Source organism: Petaurus breviceps, unplaced genomic scaffold (genome assembly GCF_028583685.1).
Source record: "Petaurus breviceps papuanus isolate PSGF00001 unplaced genomic scaffold, PetGlider_PUasm1.0 90792, whole genome shotgun sequence".
Lineage (NCBI taxonomy): Eukaryota > Metazoa > Chordata > Mammalia > Diprotodontia > Petauridae > Petaurus > Petaurus breviceps.
The window spans coordinates 19,315,203-19,341,755 of NW_027187347.1; the positions used below are offsets into that span (position 1 = coordinate 19,315,203).

Genomic DNA, 26,553 nt, shown 5'->3' on the forward strand with positions numbered 1-26,553 from the left:
GAGAGAGAGAGAGAGAGAGAGAGAGAGAGAGAGAGAGAGATTCCTTAGCCATATTAGGAGAAAGATATTCAACAAGAATAGGCAGCTCCTCAATTGATTCTGCCAAATGATGCTCCCTTGAACAGTCATCTGATCTACCAGTCAAATATCAGAAAACACTTGGATTTCTTTGTGGCTGCTTTGTGCTCAGACAACCAGCAAGTGATGTTAATAGCTTGAATCTTCAGTTCCAAGAGTCAATCAAGACTCAAGTATAATTCCAATATCTTTAAAGGAAAAATTAGCTAACTTGCATAGGAGGAGGGGTTAGAATATTGTTCCTTCCCCAGGAGCAGTCAACAGGGAGAGGTGGGTTTTTTTGTTTTGTTTTGTTTTTCTGAGGATATTCAAAGAGGTTGTGGGCAAGCAGATGATACGGCCTGGGTAGATGACAGATGGATGACTGGATGGGATATGAAGCTGGAGCATGGTGTGTTGTTTAGGGCCTATTTAAGGCCTAGCCAATATAACCAGTAGGGCAGCTAGATGGCCCAGTGGATAGAACACTGGGCCTGGAGTCAGGAAGACAATCTGGCCTCAGACATTTGTTATCCATGTAATCCTGGGCAAGTCACTTAACCCTGTTTTCCTCAGTTTCCTCATCTGCAAAATGAACTGGAGAAGGAAATGACAAACCACTCTAGTATCTTTGCCAAGAAAACCCCAAATGGGATCACAAAGAATCAGACACAACTGAAATTGCTGAAGAACATAGTGGACTAAGTAAAGTAGTTTGCACACACTAGGAGTCATTAATCAACTGGGCTGAACTGTCGGGCAGGAGCCAAAGATGAGCTGATTAACTTCCCTGGGACTGGTGCTGGGCAATTGAAGAGTTGAGTGTATATACTACAAGGTCTTTGGTCTTGTGTGGAGGGTCCTGGTCCAGGTGCAGAAGAGCAAGTCAACACTGGCAGGCAGATGGTGAGATCGCCGGGGTGTATGGGAAGATGAAATGTTCAGAAGCCTCGCTCAGAATAGTGATGACTAGAAGCTTCAGTTATCCGTACATCTACTGCAGATTTGTCCCTGACAAAAGCAGATCCTCTAATATCTTTTTTTACTTTTTTAAATGATGATTTCATTCTTTAAAATGTAGAGAAACCAACAAGGGGAAATTCAATACTAGATTTGAATTTCACTAATTGGGGCAGCAATGGTTCCTTGGAGATGGAAATGATGAAAACATCAGGGAAAATGACCACTCACTCAGTAAGTCAACACGTGTTAATTAAGCGCCTACTATGTGTCAGTGTACTAAAAGCTGAGGATATAAAGATAGATGAAAAATAGTTCCTTCCCTTAAGGAGCTCAGAGTCTAGTAGAGGAGACAATATATAAATTGAAGATAATCAACACATGCAAGGTGCTAGCATTAGTGGGGATCAGGAAAGGCTTCTTGTAGAAAGTAAGGTTTTAGGCGGGATTTGAAGGAAGTCAGGTAGTCCAGGAGGTGGAGATGAGGAGGAAGAATATTCCAGTTATGGGGGACAGTCAGTGAAAATGCCCAGAGTCAGGAGATAGTGTCTTGTAAAAGGAAAAGCAAGAAGACCAGTGTTACTGGATCACAGAGAACGTGGAGAGGGGTGTGAGATTTAAGAAGACTAGAAAGGGGGTGATGGGAAGGAGGGGGTGGGGACCAGGTTATGAAGGACTTTAAATATCAAACAAAGGATGTTATAATTTATTCTGGAGTTGATAGTTTGTTGAATAAGGGAGCAATATGGTCAGACCTGCATTTTAGGAAGATTAATTAGACAATTAAGTGGAAGATGAACTAGAGAGGAAAGACACGAGAGACAGAGACAGAGACGGAGAGAGAGAGAAAGAGAGAGACAGAGAGACAGAGAGAGACAGAAAGAGAGAGAAAGAGATAGACAGAGGGAGAGAGAGAGATAGAGGGAGAGAGAGAGAGACAGAAGGAGAGAGAGAGACAGAGAGAGAGACAGACAGAAGGAGAGAGAGAGAGAAAGAGAGAGAGGGAGGGAGGCAGACAGACAGACAGGAAGAGCAATCAGAAGGCTATTGCCAAAGACCAGGGTGGCAAGAGAGAGATGTTCCAAAGGTAAAACTGACTGCTTGGATGCAGGCTAGTAAGAGTTCAGAATGACACCTAGGTTATGAGCCTAGGGAAATTGAGAAGATGGTGGTACCCTCAAAGGTAATAGGAAAATTAGGAAGAGGGGAAAGCCTGGAGGAATAGATAATGAATTCAGTCTTAGACATGTTGAGTTTAAGATGTCTATGAGACATCTAGGTCAAGATGTCCAATAGGAAGTTGGAGATTTGAGACTGGAGATCAGGAGAGAGGTTAGAGCTAGACAAATAGATCTGACAGTCATCGATCTAGAGATAATAATTGAAATCATGGAAGCAGATATGAGATCTCCAAGTGAAATGGAAGAGAAAGAGACCCAGGACAGAGCCTTGGGAGATACCCATTGTTAGTGGATAAGGCCTAGATAAAGATCCAGCAGAGGAATCTGAAAAGGGTCAGTAAGACAGGTTGGTGGAGATCCAGGAGAGAGCACATCTGGGATAACCTACAGAGAAGAGGGTGTGAAGGAGGCATATCAAAGGCTGAAGAGAGATCAAGAGGATGAAGACTGGCAAAAGGACATTAGGTTGGACAGTTGGATCATTGGTAACTTTGGAGGGAGCAGTTTCACTTGAATAATGAGGTCAGAAATCAAACTGCAAAGAGTTAGGACCTTAGGGAATGAGAGAAAAGGAAGCAGCAGGGCTGATTAGAGATGATTTTATCAAGAGCAAAGCTGCAGAAGGAGGGGGAGAGATGAGACAAGAGCTAGTAGGAATAGATGGATCAGGTGGAGTTTTTTTTGAGGATGGAGGAGATGTGGACATGTTTGTAGGCAGGGATGCAACCACTAGCGAGGGAGAAGTTGAAGATTAAGGAAAGCAGGATGACAGAGGAGATAATCTATCAGAGAAGACAGGATCGAATAGGATCACTTGTGTATGTAGAGGGGTTCCAGGAGTGGGGGACCTGAGACCTTGAGACCACATGTGGCCCTCTAGGGTCCTCAAGTGCGGTACTTTAACTGAATCCAAACTTCTCATTTGTTCTGTGAAGTCTGGATTCAGTCAAAGCGCCACATTTGAGGACCCTAGAGGGCCACATGTGGCCTCGCAGGTCCCCCACCACTGGTCCATTACACTATGCTGCTTAAGATTCTCATATTCCTTCAGCTGTCCACATTTCCCACATTCCTAACTAAAACAAACAAACAAAAAACCCTACAAAATGTTAATCTTCAGAGTTCAGAAATTGAGATAATTCAGAACCTGCTTACATTTGTATCAAAGGAATAACCCATTTCCCCCCTAGCACTTTGAGGTTAACAGCATGCTTTCCTCCCCACAGCCCTGCAAGATAAAGCACTTACCACTTTTTTTTTTCTCCAAAGCTCTTGCACACATTAAATACTATTAAAGTTTGACTCTGTCCTTGGAGCCTAAAATCCCAGAGGGAAAAACAAGAAAGATTTTCAGAAAAGGCTTGCTCTCAAGTAATCTTATAACCCTGTTCTGTTGGGGCCCCAGTGTCATAGAGAACCATGATAAAATGATAGACGAGGTAAGGGCTGATAATGGAATAAAGTGCGTATTGAGCCAAAATGGAAAGGGAAGAAGAGATGCATTAAGCTATCTGTTATAATCTTGAAGATCTGTAAGAACCAACTCCCTGATGCTGAGGTACGAATGTGAGCTTCTTGTTTCAGTGAGAGCTTTGTTCCCATCTCATAACAACTTCCCTTCGTTTCCCACTTGCAAAGCACAAGAGAGATCCAACCTTCCCAGTCCATGAATTAGTTCCAAACATTAGTGACAATAATGTTCTTATATGAGCCTCATTACAGCCCTGTGGGGTAGATACTATATAGAGAGGTTTTATATATAATCATATATAATTATATATTTTAGAGATATAATTTTGTATAGAGAAAGAAGGGCTAAGTGACTTTAAATTATATGTAATATATAATTTTCTATATAATACATGGCCATATTATATAGTAAATTATATATTATACATAATTTTAAGGTTTCCAAAGTACTTAAAATTATGCATATAGATACATATATACATAATTTTAAACTATAGATTGCTTTACAAATATCTCATTATATTCTTAAAACAACTTTGAGAGGTAGATGCTAGTTATTATCCCCATTTTATAGATAGGGAAACTGAGGTAGAGAGAGGTCAAGTGGCTTGCCTGAGGTCACACATCTAATAAGGATCTGAGCCCCCTCCTGATTCCAGGTAAGGAGATCACTCTGTCCACTATTGTTTATTCTTCTTGCAGGAGGTGGAAGGAGTCTCTGGGAAATGATAGTAATGTTTAAAAACAAAGGATAAGAAAAGATCATCAATAAATAATTTTTTTTAAAAAGGAAGAAGTATATGCTACCAACTGACAAAAGCTTCATAGAATCTAACACAGAGGATGGGAGGGATATGGGAGCTCGTCTAGTACAACCTTTCTATGTAATTGTTGGGGAAACTGAGGCTCAAACAGATGACATGCTTGTCCAGGGTCACATTGTTAACTAGTGGCAGAACTAAAACTAGGACCAGGTCTCCTGACTTTCAGGGCTCTTTCCATTAGATAACCCTGTCACTTTCTTCCTTTCCCTCCTTTTCCCTCACTTTCATTGTGCACGAAGGGTCCCAGGCTCACAGGATTCTGCCCTAGAAGAGACCTTATGGGGCATCTCGTCCAACTCCATCCACTCTAGCTTCCTCTAAAACTGCATCATCACAGATAGAGAAGCTATTTCTCTGATGGTGATCCTTGCTGGATGTCTTCAGCAGACACCGCTATAACTTTCTAAGAGAGCCTTTGGCCATTCCATTGGTCAGTAGTGGGCCCTCACCATCTAGTGCCAATCCCATGAATTGAAGTCACTGGAACTTTCACAGGTGCTTTTTGTACCTAGACAAGAGAAACAATCACATAAATCCAGAGTGAGAGATAGGCAAATGTGCTCTCATGAGCCTCTTAGGCTGGGTGCCAGAGGTTTATCCCATCTTGGGAAGGAATTTGCCTGCTCTCTTTTACAGTGACATTTGCAAGTAAACAGGCAAAGCCACCTGCCAACTTTCAATCTGATCCTGTTGCTTAAGCCCTAGCCCCCACCCCTTTAAAGAAAACAAAGAGCCACCATTTCACCAGCTGCTACTTCCTGAATCACCCATGTACTTCTTCACCCCTACCCCCACTGCCGAGGGTCCAGGAGCTGAAACAAAGTGGATGCAAATTCACTTCTTTTCTCCTTGTCCTTTATAAAGCAGGAACATTGCCATCACCATTCCCTCCATCCTCAGAAGCTGGACAAGGGAACCAGTCATTCTTAAACCTTCTTGAACAGTAAGTATAAAGGGGAATATGAGGGTAAATGTTTGACAGCCATCTTTCTGGGAATAAAAAGAGGATTCTTTTAAAAAATTCTTTAAAAAATTTTTTTATTCATTTTGAACTTAAATACATTTTCATGTACACAGCACAGCATAAAGAGAAGATTCAACATAAAACCAAGAGTTTCCATTTCAGACTGTTTACCTTTTTTTGAACTATGTAATAAATCCTACCCATTGTTTTCAAAACTACCTTACATTTCTGAGCTTTCTTCTAAGTTTTCTTTTGATCTTTACTGTGTATTTTTTTTCGTCCTTCCCTCCCCACCCTGCCCTAGAGAAGGCTACAATTAAACATAAGTATGCATTCGTCTGCGTGCGTGCGTGCGTGTGTGTGTGTGTGTGTGTGTGTGTATAAAACCATACTATACATACTTCTATTTATCAGGTCTTTCTTTGGAGATGGATAGCACCTTCCTTCATAGGTAGCTGCAGTAGTTTGTAGTTGGTTTGAGTATCTATTATACTCAAGTTGAATTAGTCATTCAAAGTCATTGTTAGGACAATATTTCTGTTACTATGCACAACATTCTCTTGGTGCTGTCATTTTAGTTTTCATTATTTCATGCAAGTCTTTCCATGATCATCATTTCTTATAGCATAGGAGTATTCCTAAAAAAAGGATTCTTGACACACTCAAGTTTAGTCTTTATTATCAGCATTTTCTCCATCACTCTCTTAAGTTCCAGAAGATCAACAACACAATAAATCAAGCCCTGATTTGCCAACTTCACAGGCTTGAAAATACTGAAAATGTAACAATCACTTTGGCACTTTGAGCTGCCACCAGCACATGCCTGGCAGATGATACAGGATGCCTCTCTCCCCCTTCAGTCATGGACAGGGTTGTTAATGGAAAAAGCACTGGCCTTGAAGTAATAAGACCTTGGTTTGAATCCAAGTTCTTCCACTTACTACCTGTTTGACCTTGGGCACATTAGCTGACCTCTCTGGACCTTAATTTCTTCATCTGTAAAATAAAGGGTTTGGCTAAGATGCTGATTAAAGTCTTTTTTAGCTCAGAATCCTATGATCCTAGGACCCTTCATGCTCAGTGAGAACAGGAAGAAAGGAATAAGGGGACAGAGTTACCTAATGGGAAGAGCATTGAAAGGGAGTCAGGAGCTTTGGACCTAGTCCCAGCTCTGCCGTTAATTGACAGCGTGACCTTGGGCAAGTCACTTCATTTGCTTGAGCTTTTGGTTCCCCACTAATTAAATGAAGAGATTGTACTAGATGAGCTCCAAGATCCCTCCCATCTTCTACATTAGATTCTATGAAACTTTTGTTGGTTGGTAGCCTACATTCAACTTTATACTTCTTTTTTTAAAAATTGCTTCATTGATACTCTTTTCTCTTTTTTTTACATAACTGTAATTTACCAGTGACATCCCCAACCTCCTTCAACAAGAACCCTTCTTGGTAATATTTTGTTAAATTAATATTTTGTCAAGTAAAAAAATTCATCCTTTTTTTTCTTTCTTTTCCCCCTTTTCTTGACCTTTCATTGTTCCCTTTCTTCACCACTCTGTAAAAGGGTTTTGGACAATAAGAGGTCTCAAATAGTACACTCAAACCACTCCAATGGTGGGGGGACTCAGTGGAGCAAGGCCCTTCTATCTTGGAGTATGCAAGAGAGGAGAGTCATGGGATATATGTATTTTGTTATTGTTAGCTTCCTCCCTCATCTCTCACCACACTCTCTGGCTCTCCTTCCTCACTATACTGTTTGCCCCTATTTTTCCCCTTCAGACACACCAAGTGACCATGTGGAACATCCAAACAAGGTATCAGTATATCCCTTCTCTCCCAGCAGGCTCCAGATGGCAAGAATGCAGCTGGCTCAGGTTCCCTGGCAGAACAAAGCGGACATGTGTCCTTTCCAGCTCTGTCAATGATCTTATGAAAGCCCCACTAGTCATCCTTCTGGTGGGCACCTTTTGTTCTCTTAGTAGATTCATGTGTCATAGGAATTTTGTGTGTTGGGGGTGAAGATCCTTAGAAATTATGCAGTTCAGTCCCAACTCCTTATTTCATAGAAAAAAAACTCAAGCTTGAGAGATAAAGTGATTTCCCCCCCTCAAATCCTTGTTAGTTGGTGGCAAAACTGGGATTAGGAACCAGATTTCTTGAGATAATTTGATCTAGGATGGATTCTCACTGCACTATGCTGTCTGCCGGTCTTCCTTAAAGCGCTGTTCAAATGTGAATTATTAATTGTTGTTAGCAGACAGATCATACACCTTTTTGTTTGTTTGTTTGTCCAGGGTTTTCTCTGCCAATGGGATAACAGAGGAATACACTGGAAAACAATAACAGGGGGTGAAAGGACTTTTGTCTCCTGTTTCTTTATCAAAGCGTGATGCTAGAGCAGGGGAAAAAAAAAGACTTTTCAGTCTTTTAATGTCACTAACAGTCACTCAGGGCTTGATATCAATGATCACTGTGGATATCAAGACATTTAAAACCTACTTAGAGAGCCAGAGGCAGGCAGACTATGTGGAAGGGACTTCAGAGGGATGCTTTTTGTTCTTATAACATTCATTTGATGATAATGATATATATTGAGTCATGGCTCAATGCCCACTGTAGCATATACGCTGTATTGGAGAAAGTGTGGGGGCTGGAGTCATAAATTGCTCTTGGTTAGTTGTGTCCAACTCTTCACGACCTTCTCCAGTGGCAAACAGAGGTTAAGTAACTTGCCCAAGGTCACACAGCTAGGAAGTTTCTGAGCCTGGATTTGAACTCAGGTTTTCCTGACTCCAAGCCTACACTCTATCTACTCTATCCACTGAGCCATCTAGCTGCCATGGAAATACCTGGGTTTAAATGCTGCCTCAATCACTGTCACCTGTGTGACAGTGAGCAAGTTACGTAATCCTTGGATGTTTCAGACAACTACCTGTAATTTAGCTACTGAGTCAGGTTGTAATCCTTCAGTTTTTGGGGTGAATTTTAAAACTTTATTTTAAATTTGAACACAAAATGAGAAAAGAAAAAATAATTGCCATGTACACAGCAGTACATAAGAGAGGAATCAATATAAAACAAAAAATTTCCATTTCAAGAAAACCTATATAATAAATACTACCCCTTGTTTTCAAAGCTGTCCAGCTTTTCTTTGCTTCCTTGTAGGTTTTCTTTTGCTTTGTGCTGTGCTCTTTTTAACTTTATTTTTTCTCCTCCTTTCCCCCCTTCCCAAACAAGGCTACAATTAAGCTTGGAGATATACATGTACCTATACACACATATACACCCATATGCATATACATAGATATCTATAAACATACACATATGTACACACATATACACTCGTACACACATATGTAAGACCATACTATGTTTATTTCCATTTGTCATCTATTTCTCTGAAGGTGGACAGCATCTTCCTTCATAAGTCTAAGTATTTCCGTGTTTTTCTAAAGCAACCAGCTCATCATTTCCTACACTACAGCAATATTCCAACCCAGTGAGATCCTATCTGAGAGATTGTCTAGGAAAGGTTTTTCCCAATTTTCTGCATTCCTTCTATTTTTGGATGCATAGATTTTATTTATACAAGAAAATTTTAATTTAAAATAATCAAAATTATCCATTTTATACTTCAGCAATGCTTTGACCTTATAATATAGTTTAAGGTCTGATATTACTGAATCCATTTCCTATATATCTTTTCCCCTTGTATCTTTGAAGTTCCTGACCTTTTATTTTTCCAAATGAACTTTGTCATTATTTTTTTCTAACTCAGTAAGATAATTTTTTAGTAATTTAATTGGCATGGCATTACATAAATACATTAGTTAAGTAAAATTGTCATTTTTTTTGTATTGCCTTTACCTACCCATGAACAATAAATATTACTTCAGTTATTTAGATCTGACTTTATTTGTATAAAAAGTGTTTTATGTTTATATTCATATAGTTCCTGTGTCTGTTTTGGCAGATATATTATTAGGTATTTTATTCTGTCTAGTTATTTTAAATGGTCTCAAATAATATTGAACAGTATTGCTGACACATAGTATAGTTTCCTTATTTTTTGCTTCTTAATCTATTTTAGCTTTAACTCTGTCTGAGATAATTATTACTACCATTGTTTTTTACATAATAAATTATACTCCTGACCTTTATTTTACCTTTGTGTGTATCTTTCATTTTTAAAGCATTTCCTGAAAGCAGCATATTGTTGAATTCAAATTTTTAATCTGCTGTCAGTTTCCATTTTATGGGTAAATTCAGCCCATTCACATTCTAATCTAGAATTACTTGTTGTGTATTTCTCTCCTTCCTATTTTTCCTCACTATCCTCACTCTATTTACCCAATTCCTCCTCACTCCTCTGCTTTACTTCTACCCACTACTTTGCCCTCCTATTCCTTAACCTACCCACCCTTTAAAGAGTCCCTCCCCTTATCCTCTCCCCCACCCTATCCCCTTGCCTTCTTATTTCTTTCTGAATTTAGAAGACTTTTATTCCTTTCTAGATATTGTTCCCTCTTTAACTTATTCCCAATGAGAGAAGGTTCCAGTACTATCTGCCTTCCCCCTACTAGCTTCTTCTGAATCAATTTTTCCTTTTATGCTTCATTTGTATGAGATAATTACTGTTTTTTATCTCTCCCTATAGTTTTATTTTTTTGAGTCACCCTATCATACCCAGCTCAGCCCAAGCTTTTCTTTCAAACTACCCAAATAATAATGACAGTTATAAAAGAACTGATGATATTTTCACATATAAGAAGCAACTAATTTGACCTTATTGAGTGCCTTATAATTAGTCTTTAATGTTTACCTTATATTTCTCCTGGGTGTTGTATGTCTAATTTCCCTTAAGTTCTGTTATTTTTGTTACAAATACCTGAAAATTTGTTGAATGTCAATTTTTTTTTCATTCAGGATTATATTTAACTTTGTGTAACTTGCATTACCCTTGATTGCAACCCCAACTCTTTTGCTCTACAAAATATAGTATTCTAAGATCTATGGTCCTTCAATGTAGTAGCTGCTAGATTTTGTATTGGAGCTACCTTATTGTAGCTCCACAATATTTAAATAGTTTTTTTTCTTGTTGCTTCCAATGTTTCCTCCTTAACCTGGGGGCTTTGTAACTTGGTTATGATATTCCTGTACATTTTTCTCCTGGGATCTCTTTCAGGTGGTGACCAGTGATTTTTTTCTATTTCTGCTTTGCCTTCTTGTTCTAGAACTTCAGGGCAATTTTTCTTGATAATCTGTTGTAATATTGTATTGAGTACTTTTTTATCATAATTTTCAGGTAATCTATTCTTATATTATTTTCTCCTGTATATGTCCTCCAGATCAGTTATTTTTCTTATGAAATTTTTCACATTATTTTCTAATTTCATTCTTTTGACTTTGTTTTATTATTTCTTGATGTCTTAGAATGTAATTAGCTTCCTTTTGCCCAATTCTAATTTTCAAAGAATTATTTTCTACCTTAAGTTTTTGATTCTCTATTTCAAGTTGGTTGACTTTCTTTTCATATTTTTTTAAATTTTCTTGGATTGGTCTTATTTTTCTTTCTAACATTTCCTCAACCCCTCTGGTCCTTTTAAAGTTCTTCCAAGAACTCTTTTTGTGCTTGGGACTATTAGACATTTCTCACTGAAAAAGGAGTGGCTTTTTTAGCTCCATTATCTCCATATGAATATGAACCCAAATCTTCCCTATCCCTATGGTAGCCATCTATGGCTTGGTTCTTTCTCTTTTGCTTACTCATTTTTATTATTTTTAACATCTATTACTATAATCAAGTCCTAGTCCCAAGGTATGGGGAATGATGCCCCGAGGTCCTTCTTATTGTTAATTTCTGAGGTCTGTCCCAGGGCTCAACCTTGGGCTCTCCTCTTCACTCCTTAGCCATGGCTAGGGCCCCTAGCCACACTGTCCTGCAAATGATCTTATTCCCTGCAGACCCTCTGGTGGCTGCAACTGTAGCTGTTCTCTCTACCTTGCAACTGAAACCAGGGACTCTGCTCTCCTGCAGGTGTCCACAGCCATCAGGGCTTGTTGCTTGTTCATTCTGAAGAGTTGGCCTGAAGATTTTGTCTATAGGTGGCATATAGATATATTATAATAAATATTTATTATTTTAGATAAGAAAATCTAAACTAATTCAGGAGATCTAAGTCAGAGTCCTATCTCTGACATTTACTTCTTACATCTTGGGTAGATTGCTTAATTTCTCAGAACCTCAGTTTCCTGGTCTTTAAAATGGAAATAAATATTTGCACTAGGTACCTCAAAGGGTTATTGTGAAGAAAACACTTTGTAATCTGTAGGATGATATGTAAATATGAACTGTTATTTGTAAAACCAGTTTTATAAAAGAGCTCTTTATCAATTACTAAAATTAATTGCCATTTATTTACCTAAATACACCACCAATAAAAGAATATTCTATTTGAAACAAGATATGAGAAGACAAAATCTATGTATTTTAGATATCTTGCTCAACTTATGTTGTAGAATTATAGAATTTGAGGATTATAGGAGACCTTAGCAGGGCAGCAATGTGGCACCGCAGAGAGAGTGCCACACAGAGTCAGGAAGTTCAGATCTTCATGAATTCAAACCCAGCCTCAGACACTTACTAGCTGTGCGAGCTTGAGCAAGTCACTTCACCCTGTTTGCCTTAGTTTTATCATCTGTAAAATGAGTTGGAGAAGTAAGTGGCAAACTACTCTAGTATCTTTACTAAGAAAATCCCAACTGGGGTCATGAAGAATTGGATACAGCTGAAATGACTCAACAATAACAACAAAGGAACCTCAACAGCCACCTAGTCCATCTCATATGTGAAAAGAATACATATATGCATATTTATGTACATATATATCATACTACATATACTATAACATACCCTACAAGTTGTTGCCCAGTCTCTACTTGGAGACCTTCAAGGAAGGGGAGCCCGTCAACCTGTCTAAGCAACTTATTCCACTTTTGGACAACTCTAATTACTGGGAAGATTTTCTTGAAAGTGAACCTAAATTCACTTTTTTCACCTTCCACACATGATTCTTGGTTCTTCCCCCTGGTAAATCTATTCTGTACTCTTCATGATAACCTTTCGGATACTCGCAGACAGGTATTATGCATTCCCACCTTCCCCCTTCAAGTCATTTCTTGTCTAGGTTAAATATACTCAGTTCCTTCAGCTGATCCTTGAACAACATGAACTCAGTTCCCTTCACTCTCTGTGGACTCCTCTGAACTTTCTCCAGCATAGCAATGTCTTTCTTGAACCATAGTTCCTAGGACAACAGACAATGCTCCATATAGCATCTGAAAAGGGCAGAATATAGTGGGACTATCACCTCTCTGTTATTGTCAGCTATCACTCCCTTGATCACAGTAGCCCAAAACACTAGTCTAAGTTCAGATCGGCTTTTATGGGGCTGTGTCATACTGCTGAGTGAGTCATTTTGAATCCTCAATCCACTTAAACCCCTAGATCTTTTTTTTTAGAACAACTGCTGGTCATCGATGTTTCCTCCATTTTATACTTGTGAAGTTAATTTTTTGTACCCAAGTGAAAGACTGCATTTATCCTTTTAGAAAGTCATCTTATTAGAATCAGCCCAGTATTCTGATTCAGACTCTCATCCTGAAGTTAACTATCCCTATGAACTTTTTGTCATCTGCATATTTGATGAGCATACCATTTATGCTTCCCCTTGCTTTTAATAATTGCCTGGTTAAAAATTCACTTCCCTATTCTTCAGAGTAGCTCATGTAATGCATAAAGGTCCTGTGTTCCTGGACATCTACAGGTCTATATGCCATATCAGACCTAGTTACCTCATCAGTGATTTTTCTTTGATTTTATTTTGTTTTCCCTATATGTAGGTCAGATCTGGAGAGCAATTTTTTAATGTCCTATTAAATTTATTTATTTTTAGTTTACAACATTCAGTTCCACAAGTTTTTGAGTTCCAAATTTTCTCCCCCTCCCTCTTCTCTTTCTCCTCCCCCTAAGATGGTATGCAATCGAATATAGGTTCTATGTATGCCTTTACATTAAACATATTTTTACAATAGTCAAGCTATAAAGAAGAATTATAACCAATGGAATGAACCACGAGAAAGAAGAAACAAAACAAAAAGAAAGAGAGAGCAAATAGTTGGCTTCAATCTGCATTCAGATGTAATTCTTTCTCTGGATGTGAAAGGCCTTTTCCATCATGAGTCTTTTGGAGTTACAGCTCGGTATGCCTTATCAGATCTAGTTACCTCATCAGTGCGTTTTAATTTTGTTTTGTTTTCCCCGATAGGTCAGATCTGGAGGGCAATTTTGTTAGCCCTCACTATGGGCACATAACTTTCTTTCCCGCCCCCTGTAGAGTCCTGCCCTGGTGAAAGTTCAGTGTTCTGCTGCACCCTACTTCTTATGGTTTGTCTGGAGTCCTTTCACAAGCCTTTGACACAATATCCAAGCATAAGGCCCCTCAGGTTCCACTTATGTTTCAGTTCCATTTGCTCTCCTTTTTTTTTTTTTAATAAACGCAAAGACTGTCAAACCCAGAAAATAAATTACCAAAGAGCTCACAGAAGTTACACACCAACTATTAAACTCTGAAAAATAAAATAAAACCAAACCAAAAAGTTAACAGTGATTGTAATCAAAAAGCATTCTTTATTCTGTTGGAGGAGGGAAACTAGACACATGTGCAAGGCTAAGCCTTGATACACATTATAGCAGCTAGACAAGGAAACATGCAGTGAGCTGTAGCTGTGGTGCTGAGGGGGTAACAGCAACAACGAGGCAGTTTGATTCATAGCAGGGCTTCATGACTGGAATGTGGTTCTTGCAGGTGCTTGTCCAAGCTCAGGGAACACCTGGGGCTGGTGTGAAACAATTCTGTGATTTCACTGAAGCAGAGTTCATCCAGAGGGAGATCACAAAGGATTGCTGTTATGCCAAGCTCAGGGCACAGCTAGCTTGCTGGGCCTTGGCTCTGGAAAACAAGGTGTCTACTGATAGTAAAAAGAGAGGAATGCAAAGAGAGGGCTGGTCTTGGCATGGGGAACCTGACAAGGCTCTAACTCCCATTATTTGAGGAGATATTCAGTGTGATATAGTGGTGCGACACTGATAAGGAGTGAGATGACCCGAGTTTGAGACCCAAACCTGCCACAAGATAGCCGTGCAATCTCTGAGAAGTCTTCACCATTCTAAGTCTTAGTTTCTTTATTTGCAAAATAAGGATGTTGAACTAGATGGTTGCTCATCAAAGGCCTTTTCTATCTCTTTGAATTTGGGGCTGGGCTATCTTCCATCTAACAGGGATACAAAACCCCAGATTGGATCATTTGATGAAAAAGCAGCAGACCCAAACAGCAAGTTTCTGAGATTCTGCTCCCAGAATTCAATAAAGCAGAGGTTCTCAAAATGTGGTCAAGTCCTCAACACCCTTTCATGGGGTCAGTGACGTCAAAACTATTTTCATCATAATACTAAGATGTTTTCATTTCTAATGTGTTAAATTTCGGTAAATAAAACCTATGTAAACAAAAGTTCCGGGAGGATTCCTTAACAATTTTTAAGTGTGTAAAGGGATCCTAGGGCAGCTTGGAGTGGAGAGAGCTCTGGGCCTGAAGTCAGGAAGACTCATCTTTGTGAGTTCAAACCTGACCTTGGACACTTCCTAGTTGTGTGAACCTGGGCAAGCCACTTAACCTTATTTGCCTCAGTTTCCTCATCTGTAAAATAAGCTGGAGAAGGAATTGGCAAACCACTCCAGTATCTTTGCCAAGAAAGCCCCAAACAGGGTCACAAAGAGTAGGACACGACTGAAATGACTGAATGAGAACAACAACAGGGGTCCTAAGATGAAAAAGTGTAGAAACCACTGCTGTATGCTGCCTCTGTAGTTCTTTTTATCATTGACTGGTCAGATCTCTAGAGTCATCTATTTCCCTTTCTTCCTTATTCTTAGGGTTCTCCAAAGATTCCCGTCCAGAAGTAAAGTCTCATTATGTTGGTACCAATTTAGCCCAGCAGGTAATGGCTCCCTACCCTTTAGAACTTGGTAACTAAAGATCCTGTGCTCTGGGACAAGAGCCAGACCTTCTTTCTCAAAGACCACCAGATCTAAAATCAATGATTTGCCTCTGGATCTTGAGAATACTGAGGGAATGACATGTGAATGACACTAGGTTTGGGTTACTGGCAGGATGGTGGTATAGAACATTAGCTTCTTAAAAAGCAAGGCCAGGAAGATCCATAGGTTTATTTAGAGATGGTATGGTCTATTTAAAAGAACTTAGATGTCATGAATCCAACCCTTTTCATTTTATAGGTGAAGCAATTGAGATCCAAAGAGGTAAAATAATGTCATTCAGGTAGTAGTAGCAGAGCCAGATTCAAATACAGGTCTCCTGATTCCAAATTCCATGCTGTTTCTACTGTTCCAACATATAAAGTCAGCAAATTGATTAGTCAGTCAGTATACCCCCTGCCCACTGAGGAAGATTAAGGCAGGCTCCATCTTTAAGCACTGTTCTGGGCACTAGGGACACATACAAAAAAAAAAGGGAGATAATCCCTGCTCTCCAGGAGCATACAGTTTACCACACTGGAGCTGTAGATGCATATTTGGGAAATAAGAAGCAATCCACAATAATGAAGCTCAAGGGCTTCCAAACAGAGTATATTCACCCTGGTAAAGATTGCAGCTTATAGGGGTGGCTAGGTGGCACAGTGAATAGAGCACTGGCCCTGGAGTCAGGAGGACCTGAATTCAAATCTGTCCTCAGACACTTGACACAATTACTAGCTGTGTGACTTTGGGCAAGTCACTTAACCCCAATTGCCCTCCAAAAATAAAAAAGAACAAAAAAGATTGCAGCTTATAAATTTAAGGAAAACTTTGTATCTGAAATAAAAAATAACAATGATAATACCTTAAATTTCTATATTACTTTACAATTGTCAAAGCTGTTATATACATTACCTCCTCCCAGTAACAACAACAGCAACAATAATAATAGCTACTATTTCTATAGTGCTTATGTATGTTACCCCATTTGCTCCTGTTCTTTTCTATGACATAGGTAATCTGGGCATTATTCTCATTCCAATCCCTCATTTTAAAGATGAGATAGCTGAGCTCAAGTGATCTCCCAAGGCCACACAGATCTAGGTGGGGTAGCTGGTGTTAGAACTAGGTCTTCTGGTGCCAATTCCTAGGGTCTTTTCCAATATGCCGTGCTGCTCCCTCTCCACGATGGGTTTCCCAAGAGATAGATCAGAACAGGTGGATGTGGCATGAGTTGTTATCTACATTAAGTAGCCTTTCTGTGGTTATACCTGTTATTGGTAATAATTCAACCCTGTCCACGAATCCAAACCTGAGGGGTGGGCTGTGAATTATGTACTGTTTACTTACCAGATCCTTCCTCTTGTGGTGAGTGATTGCCCCAGCTTCTCAAGGACCATGGAAACAAGTTCTAACAGATTCTGATACATAGGAAAGGAACCGAGGGTAGACCCAGCTCCACAGACTGTGGCTTCTGTCCAAGGACAAGTCTAGGTATGATCAGAGATGTTCCCATCACAAGAAGGACATCGAGTGATGAATTATTTTGGCCACAAAGGTAATTAACAATCATAATAACAACAACTAGCATTTATATAGTGCTTTAAAGTTTAAAGCATCAGGGAATGATGACATGACTTGCAGTTTACAAAGTGTCTCCCAAATATTATTTCATTTGATCCTCACAAGAGCCCTGGAAGGTAGCAATATTATCCCCATTTTACAAATGGAGAAACTGAGGCAAAGATAAGTGAATCGTCCTCCTTGCCCACAACTAGAAGGTATCCAAGGCCACATTTGAACACGAGTCTCCAGGACTCATGGGCTAGTGCTTTTGCCACTATGCCACCCAGTGCAGGAGCTGGAGTCTTCCCTGGGCAAAGGAGAACAGACCCTGGTGGGAATCAAATCACAGATACTTGAGAAATTAAAGAAAAGAGACTTTGTTAAAAGTCACAGGAGGGAATGTCACCTTTAGAGCAGGGGGTTCTTTACCTGGGAGCCATGAATTTTAAAATACTTTAAATTAAATTAAATTAAAATATAAATTAATTTAATAGAAATGTTAATATAAAGTTTAATTTAATTTTAAATTTTAAAATAAATTTAATTTTAATTTAAATATTTAAATTAAATTAACTAAATTAAAATATTAAAAATATATTTTAATATATATTTTAATAGAATTCATTTCCTTTGGAATCCTATGTATTTTATTTTATGTATTTCAAACTATCATTCTGAGAAGGGTCCCACTGATTTCAGCAGGCTGCCAGAAGGGACCACAACATACACAAAGATTATGAGCTCCTGGTCTAGAGAATTGCCCTTTCTCGAGGGTCACCTGGGAGATAAACCTGGGAATCTCAGAGCCCTAACCTAACACTGCTCCCTAGGCTTTTTACTGTTGCAACCTGGGAGAGAGATGCCAAGCTGTCAAGCCCTGCTTCAGACAAGCACAAACACTCTCATTCTGTCCAAACATGATATGATGGCATAAACGGGGGCCATTTCTCTCTGGTCTTTACCTTGCTGGAAGCCTTCCCAGCATCAAGAGCGGTGGTGACAGGCATCCTGACTGACGTGCAGTGCCCTTCAGGAGGACTAAGCTGCTCGGCACGGCCCATTTGCACAGTGTGGAGTCAACCTTTAATCAGGCTTTTTCCACCAGCTTCGAGGCTGGAGGCCAGCTGCCTTTTATGTTAGAGCAGTGAACCACCTGGGAGGGCCAAAGAAAGATCCTGGCAGCCCTCTAAAGGAATAATCCCCTTTCTGCTCTCATGCTTCTGTGTAGAGGTGTGTAGGTGTGGGTGTGAAGGTTGAAGAAAGAGCAGGTGGGGCAGCCCCACTAATTGGGTGGGTGGGTGGCAGATAAATATATCACTGTATAGCCATTACATTTCATGGTTCCTTAGGTTACAGTTTCTGGTACCTTTGCAGAGTATTTCTGGGGGTACATTAATGGATAAAGCAGTAGAATTTGGGGAATACCTGCATCTACTGCAACAGTTACAGAGGCAACTTAGAGGTATAGCAGAAAGGGGATTTGTCCTGGAGTTAAGAAGCCTGCCTCAGATTCTTGGATGTGGGGACAAATCATTTAATCTCTTTCAACACCAGTTTCCTTATATATAAGGATATAATAATAACATATCAAATAAAATAATAAAATTTCAATTGGGCTTGTTGTAAGAATCAAATGAGAAAATATATGTAAAGTGCTTTGCTAACCTTAAATCACAATATAAATGCTAACTATTATTATTGTTATTAATTATTATAATTATTAAAGGTTTGTTCCAGTCCATTCTAACAGACTTGAGAATTAAAGGCTCTCACAAAAGTTAGGTCAGCAGTGCTAAAAAGCAAATGAGCCCTTATGAAAATCTCTATTTTGACTCACACAAGGAAAAGTTTTAGGCCTGACATGAGCTATGGGAAAACAGGGACAAGGAAAGAGGGGAGGTCCAGGATAAAGCGTTCCATTGGGTCCTCATCAGACATGAGTTGGGAGATGGGGGAGAGACAGTTATCACTGGTCCTTGCATGCAGCGATCTTTAAACTATGACAGGAGAAAGAATAAGGTCCAGGGACGATCTTCAAGAAGGACTTGGCAAAAGCAGCTGATGCTATGCTTTTGTTAACTCTTCCTAGTAGATGAATGCCATGCCCTATTCATTCTTTACCTCCATGCCAGGGCTGCTCTTATTGTCTAGTAAAAGGTTCATGGGTTTTATTGGGATCAATGAATGAATGAATGAATGAAATAGCCTTCATTAAGCATTGACTATGTGTGAAACTCTGTTCTAAGTTCTGGAGATACAAATAGTCTGGAAGCAGGGCCAGAGTCTGGGAGGCACTGATATTCCCAAGGTTCTTGGGTTGAGAGTCCTAGGAAATCACTACAGAGTCTGGGGGGAGCTCATGGTTTGCCTTGCCTAGCACATGCCTCCTCCTATTTCTCTCTCCGCCTCTCCTAAACCTCCTTAATCTTAGTCCCTTCCTTCTGAGATGATCTCTGACTTATCCTGGATATAGCTCGTTTATACACATTTGTTTGTGTGCTGTTTGCCTCACTAGATTGTGAATTTCTTGACAGTAAGGGCTGTGTTTTCCCCTTCCTTTCTATCCCCAGGGCTTAGCACTATGCCTGACACATGGTAAATACTTCTCTCCCTTCTACTTCAGCTAGAGATGGAAAGAGTGGATCAATGGATGCATTTAGGAAAGATGGACCTATTACATGGCAGGCACAGTACTAGGTGCTGGGGATACAAATACCCAAATCAAATTGTCCCAGCTTTTAAGAAGCTCATGTTCTACACCACCATTCTCCCAGGCACCCAAACTTAGTGTCACCCTTGACTCCTCATTCTCTCTCCACATCCAATCTGTGGCTGTCTTGTCAGTTCTACCTTTGTAACATCACTTCTAAACACCCCATTCCATCTTCTCACTTGTTCAGGCCCCCTCATCTCACACCTAGACTATTGCAATAGCCTTCTGATTTGTCTCCCTGCCTCAAATCTTCCCACTCCAATGCCCCACTCAGCTATCAAATGTCCCCTTCCTAGTCAGCAAACTCCAGGGATTCCCTATTACCTCCAAGGTCAACTATAAAATCCTCTGTCTAACTTTTAAATTCCCTTGTTATCTGCCTCCTTCCTATCTTTCCAGTAGTCTTACAACTGACTCGACTTTCCTCATGTACTCTATGATTCAATGACACTGGTTTCTTTGTTGTACCTCACACAAAATATTTCTTCTTTCTTCTCTGCGCCTTTTCACTGGCTATCCCTTATGCCTGGAATTCTCTCCCTCTTCACTTCTTGGTTTTCCTGGCTTCCTCAAGTTAGCTAAAAACCTTACCATCTGGAAGAAGCTTCTCTTAAACCTCTTTAATCTTAGTCCCTTCCCTCCAAGATTATCTCCAATTCATCCTGGATATAACTCATTTATTCACAGTTGTTTGCATATTGTTTCCCTCTATAGACTGTGAATTACTTGACAGTGGGGGCTGGTTTTTTTTCCTCCTTTGTATCCCCAGGGCTTAGCATTATGCCTGACAGATAGGAAGCACTTAAATAAATGCTTGTTGACTTGACAAAATAGATTCAAAATAAATATAAGGCAACTTTTTTTTTTATTTTGGCAAATGATGATAGGAGTTTTGTATCTAGAAAGGTTTAATGTAGAAGGTGGCACTTGATCTGTGCCTTGAAAACAAGGGATTCTAAGATGTGGAGATGAAAAGTGATAGCATTTGGGCCATGGGGAGCAGCTAGATCAAGACACAGAGATAGGAGATGGAATATGATATGTGAGGAATAGCAAGCAGGACAGTTTGTCTGAAAGCTAGAGTATGGGGGAAGAAGAGGAGAGGGAAGAGGAAGGGAAGAATGGGGGAAAGAAGGAGAAAAGGGAGGGGAGGAGAAGAAAAAGAAGAAGAAAAAGGAGGAAAAGGAAGGGAGGAAAGGGAGAAGAAGAAAGAAGAGGAAGAACAAGAAGGAGGAGGAGGAGAAAAAGGAAAAGAAGAAGGAGGAGAAGAAGAGGAAGAAGGAGGAGGAGGAGAAAGAAAAAAGGAAAAGAAGGAGGAGAAGGTGATGATGATGATAGTAATGATGATGACAATGGTCTGGAAAGACAGTTTGAGGTGAATTTATGAAGGGTTTTAAAAACCAAACAGAGGAGTTTGTGTTTAATCCTAGACGCAATCAGGAGTCACTGGAACTGGCGCAGGGGAGTGCTATGGTCAGCCCGGTACTTAACAAAATCACTTTGGCAGCTGTGTGGAGGATGAATTGGAATAAGGAGCTAGACATGAGGAAGGGAGACAGTTAAGAAGCTATTGCAGTAGCTCAGGGGATGAGGGCCTGCACTGGCCACGTGAGTAGAGAGAGAGGGGAAGATGACTGAGAGCTTATCTATGTAGAAACAAGATTTGGTGCCTGCTTGGATTTGTGGGATCTTACTCAAGCCAGTCTAAGGAATTTCCCATTGTTGATGCTGGAGTCAAGAAGACGCTTAGGTTTAGCCAGCAAGGCCTGCACTGAAAGTATCTCCCATGGAAGTTTCCAACAAGCAAGATTCCAAAGAAGGTCATGGTGGGGCACTAGAGAGCAGAAGTCAAAGTCGAGAACAGAGGCAGCCTCCCACAAAAGAAGCTAGACCTCAAAATAGCTAATGCGTTTCTGGCACAGTGCTAAGTGCTTTACAATTATTATCTCGTTTATCCTTACAACAGCCCTGGGAGGAAGTTAGCTAAATTGGAATTCCTCATGCCGGTCCATTTTCTACAGAGCTATTGAAGGTATGCCGAATGTGCTATTTCCCCATTTTACAGATGAAGAAATTCAGGCAGAGAGTGGTTAAGGTGCCCAGGGCCACACAGCCATTAAATATCTGAGGCTGGATTTGAACTCAGGTCTTTCTGACTTCAGGTTCCATGTCCTATCCACTATGCAACCAGTTGCCTTTGGGACTGACACAGGGGCACACCTCAAATCTGGCTTTCCCTGTTGTATTGTTGAGCTTTGTTATTTATGCCTGCCATTCTTCCTTATGGCATCCTGAAGTGATGGGTAGAATGCTTAGACTTGGAGTGGGGAAGACCTGAGTTCAAGTTCTACCTCAGAAACCTGCTTGCTGTGGGACCCTGGGCAAGTCCCTTAACCCTGTTTGCCTCAGTTTTCTCAGTCTTTCTTTTTTTTCCTCTTTTGTTTTTTGGAGGGCAGTTTGGGGTTAAGTGACTTGCCCAATGTCACACTGCTAGTTTTTGTTTTAAGTGTCTGAGACCATATTTGAACTCAGGTCCTCCTGACTCCAGGGCCGGTACTCTATTCACTACACCACCTAGCCACCCCATTGCCTCAGTTTCCTCATCTGTAAAATGAGCTAGAGAAGGAAATGGCAAACCACTCTAGTATCTATGCCAAGAAAATCCTAAACGGGGTCACATGGAGTCAGACATGACTGAAACTACTGAATATCACGAACATGCATATTTTGTTATGTACAGGACCTTTTTTTGATCATTGACTTTTTAGCAGCATATTGCAGTTGTGTGATGATTAGGTCAAAAAAAATGTGCAGCTTAATGATTTTAAGATGATGATAGATAGCATTTATATAGAAAGCTCTTAATTAAATTATCCCATTTGACTCTCAGGACAATCTTGGCAGGTAGGTAGGAGCTATTGTTATTATCATTTTACAGAGGAGGAAACTGAGATAGAGTTAAGTAACTCACCAAGGGCCACATGGGTAAAGTATCCGAGGCCAGTTTTGAACATGGCTCCAAGTCCAGCACTACATCTGCTGTATCATGTAGCTGCTTTGCAAACTTCTATAAATGTTAACTATCATATAAATGCTAGCTCTATATAAATGTTAGACATCATTATTAGGTAATGGTGATACAAAGATAGAAGCAGAATAGTCCCTGACCTACTTTGGCCTAAAGCCAGGCCATCTACTTCCTGGCCTCTTTGCTCTAGAGACTTCCCAGGGAGCCTTGCATCATTCCAATCCAGGCCACTCACCTCTGACTTCTTCCTTCCAATGACTTCTCCAGTTCTCTGGAGGCTATTCCCAGATCCAGTCAGACTTGAACATTGAGTTCTTGCCTTCTGACCAGACTCCCCCAAGCCATAGCTTTGGCTACTCTTGCCTAGTGTGAGGGAAGCTTCCTGGGCTTCTCAGGTCACAACATTACCACCTGATAGACAGAAAGGGCCTTGGACAGATAATCACCTGCCTCCCCTCAGCAGAACTCTCTCTGCATATTGACATGCCCTGGATTCAATCCTCAATGATTAGCATAGTCCCAGATACATCAGATGAGAAAAAGAATGAGTTGAGGATGACTGAGGGGCTGTGTTCTTTTATCACTGGAAAGATGTCAGTGTTCTCAACAGAAATCAGTAAATGAGAAGGAGGATTAGGTTTTGGGGATAGTTCCATATACCAGTGAAATCCTGCTGTCTTTCAAACATCTTGAAAATAGATCCCTCAATACCTTAAAATTGTACTACTTTTAGCTTAAATATTTGTATACATGGTCTAACCCACCTGTTATTCTTTGTTTTCTATTTCCTAATGTAGCATACAAGGGATGTGTGATTTGGTTCTACTGTCACTGATAAAAAAAACTAGTTTTCTACAAAACAACAGATCTGCATTTTTTGTCTGTTATTTTCTTTGTAGCCTCATCCTTTGTTAAAATTAATTTTTTCAAATTAACAAAAACAGGCTTTTTTTTCTCTTTCCTATTTCCCTTCCACCCCACTAGGGGAAAAACACAAATCCTTGAGACAAATATGCATAGTCAAGCAAAATAAATTCCCACATTGGGCATTTCCCAAAACCACATGTCCCCTTTTGCACTATGAGTATGCTCTTCTGTGTCAGAAGAGGGGTAGCACACTCTGTCATCACTCTTCTGGAATTATAGTTAGTCATTGTATTGATCAAAGTTTGTAAGTCTTTCAAAGTCATTTGTCTTTACAATATTGTTGTGGTATGCATTGCTCTCCTGGTTCTGTTCATTTCATTCTGAATCAGCTTATACACATCTTTTCAGGCCCTTTCATCATTTCTTATAGACCAATAGTATTCCATTATATTCACATAACATAATTTGGTCAACTATTCCTACATTTATGGGTACTTCCTTTGTTTCTAGTTCTTTGCAGATGGAAAGGGGCAAGTGAGCTGGAAATGTCCCCTCCATAAAAGAAGGCTTTAGGAGGAGTTTAATGCTCTACCCTCCAGTCCTCCAGTCAGAGGAGAGAGGACATGAGGGAGTTGAGCATCCAAGGCTGTTAGTGGCACAGTGATGAGATTTCAATCAGAAACATTTCATTCAGGCTCCTGTCTGAGCACTGAAGTAGGCTAAGAATTCTGAAGGGCAGAGATGAGGATGGAGGACATTCTCAGGCATGGGGCACATTTGCTTGAGGAAATGAGCAAAAGTGGAAAATGTTATGTTGAGTGATAGAATCAGTGAGTAGTACAGTTGGGCAGAGAGCACCCATAATTTAGTGTTCGTAATGATGATGACAATGATGAAATTTATATAACACTTTAAATTTTGCAAAATGCTTTACACATATTATATCATCTGGAGGGGAATAGTTTGAAATAAAACTGGAAAGTTGTTAGAAAGAAAGATTGTAGAGGGCTTTCAGTGACAGGCATAGAAGCTTGCATTTTATCATAGAGGTAATCATTAGCCATTGAATGATTTTTAGTAAAGGAGATATATGATAAGACCTATTCCTTAGGAAAAATTATTCTGTTAGTCTTAACTTGTGTGTGACCTCTTCATCTCCTCATCTTAAACCTTGTTCTCCACAGATCTCTCACTTGCCACTGCCTTTTTCCAAAGAGACCTTACATTCTGGCACTTTCTCAGTGAACAAGGATCACAAAAGGTTAGAGATTAAATGCTAGTCCAATTCCCTAACTTTACAGATACAGAAACAGAACCTCTAAAAGAGAATTAACTTTCCCAGGGTCACAGAGATAGTATATAACAGAACTGTGTGATTTGATGCCTTGTCTTCTGACTTCAAATCTGGGACTCTTTTTATCTTTCTTAATGATTTCTTATTTAAATTTTTTTCTTCGACTACAATCATTCTTTAGATAATTCAGCAATTACCCCCCCCCCAACACACACACATACACACACCTGGTAGTATCTTCTATTAGAACATCCCTCACCCCAAAAGCCAACCACCAATCCAAACCTCAAAAATTAAAGCAAAACTACTCAATAATAGAAACTGCAACTGACATTCTAACATCCTCCACCAATATTCTACCATCTCTCTGCCAAGAGGAAGCAGAAGGAAACGAGCATTTATTAAGCTTTCACTATGTGCCAGGCACTGCTAAGCACTTTTTAAATACCATCTCATTTGACACTCACAACGACCCTGTAAAGTAGATGTTACCATTATCCCCATTTTACAGTTGAGAAAACTAAGGCAGATGGAGGTCAAATAACTTGACCCAGGATTAGGAGCCCAAATACCAGTTTTCAGAAGCATGACTGATCAGTGCAAGTTCTGATATCTGTTAGTGTGATTATCAACTATATTATTGTATTTATTGTGTATAAGCAATTTAAGTATAAAAAAAATCATAAACTTAGAGGGAATGAGAGAACTTTTTACAACCATGATTGGGAATTAATAATCAGACGAGGGATTGAAGTGATTTCAAAAGACAAAACAGATAATTATATAAAATTAAAAAGCCTTGATTATTTTATAGTCATTGTACATGTTTGTTGTGTATACCATTCTACTGGTTTTACTTTCTTTGCTCATTCAAGTCTTTCCATGTTTCTTTGATTGCCTCATATTCATTGAACCCTGTACCACAATAATTTTCCATTATACTTTCATACCATAATTTTTTCAATCATCTCTATTTACTGACACCTACTTTATCTCCAAGGGTTTTGCCTGTTTGTTTCAGCTATAACAGAAAGTGCTGCTATGAATGGTATTTGTGGGATCATTCCTGTCATCGATATCTTTGGGTTACATTCCCAGTAGTGAGATGCCTGGATCAAAAAGTATGAAGAGTTTAGTAACTTTTCTCCTGGGGCTCTAAAATGATTTCTGAAATAGCTAGATTAATTCACAGTCCCACTGATGATGTATTGATGTGCCTATATTCCCACAGTTCGTCCAACACTGAGCATTTTCATCTTTTATCATATTTTCCCCATTTGTTGGAAATGAGATGCTGATATTCAGAGTAATTGAAATTTGCATTTCTCTGATCATTTGTGATTTTGAACACATTTTCATATGGGAGTTCATTGCATTGCTTTTAAAAATGCTATTTGTTCTTACTGTTTACTTATCTATAGGGGAATGACACATGTTATACATTTTTGTCAATTCCCTATATATCTTAGACATCAAGGTTTTATCATAAATGCTTAATGCAAAGGCTTTTTTGATTAAACAAACTCTCTTTTTTAA

General features: G+C 39.5%; 1 long non-coding RNA gene across 3 annotated transcripts in view; it reads left to right on the forward strand.

Moving 5' to 3' along the window:
• Positions 1-4,635: 4,635 nt before the first annotated feature.
• The window catches only part of LOC138147527 (uncharacterized), a 98,891-nt gene continuing 76,973 nt past the window's right edge, over positions 4,636-26,553 (forward strand). For 2 of the 3 annotated variants that reach the window (XR_011164832.1, XR_011164833.1), the window contains exon 1: positions 4,636-5,435. This is a non-coding gene — a long non-coding RNA (uncharacterized lncRNA). The remainder of the gene's footprint in view (positions 5,436-26,553) is intronic. The other variant, XR_011164831.1, reaches the window with a different exon arrangement.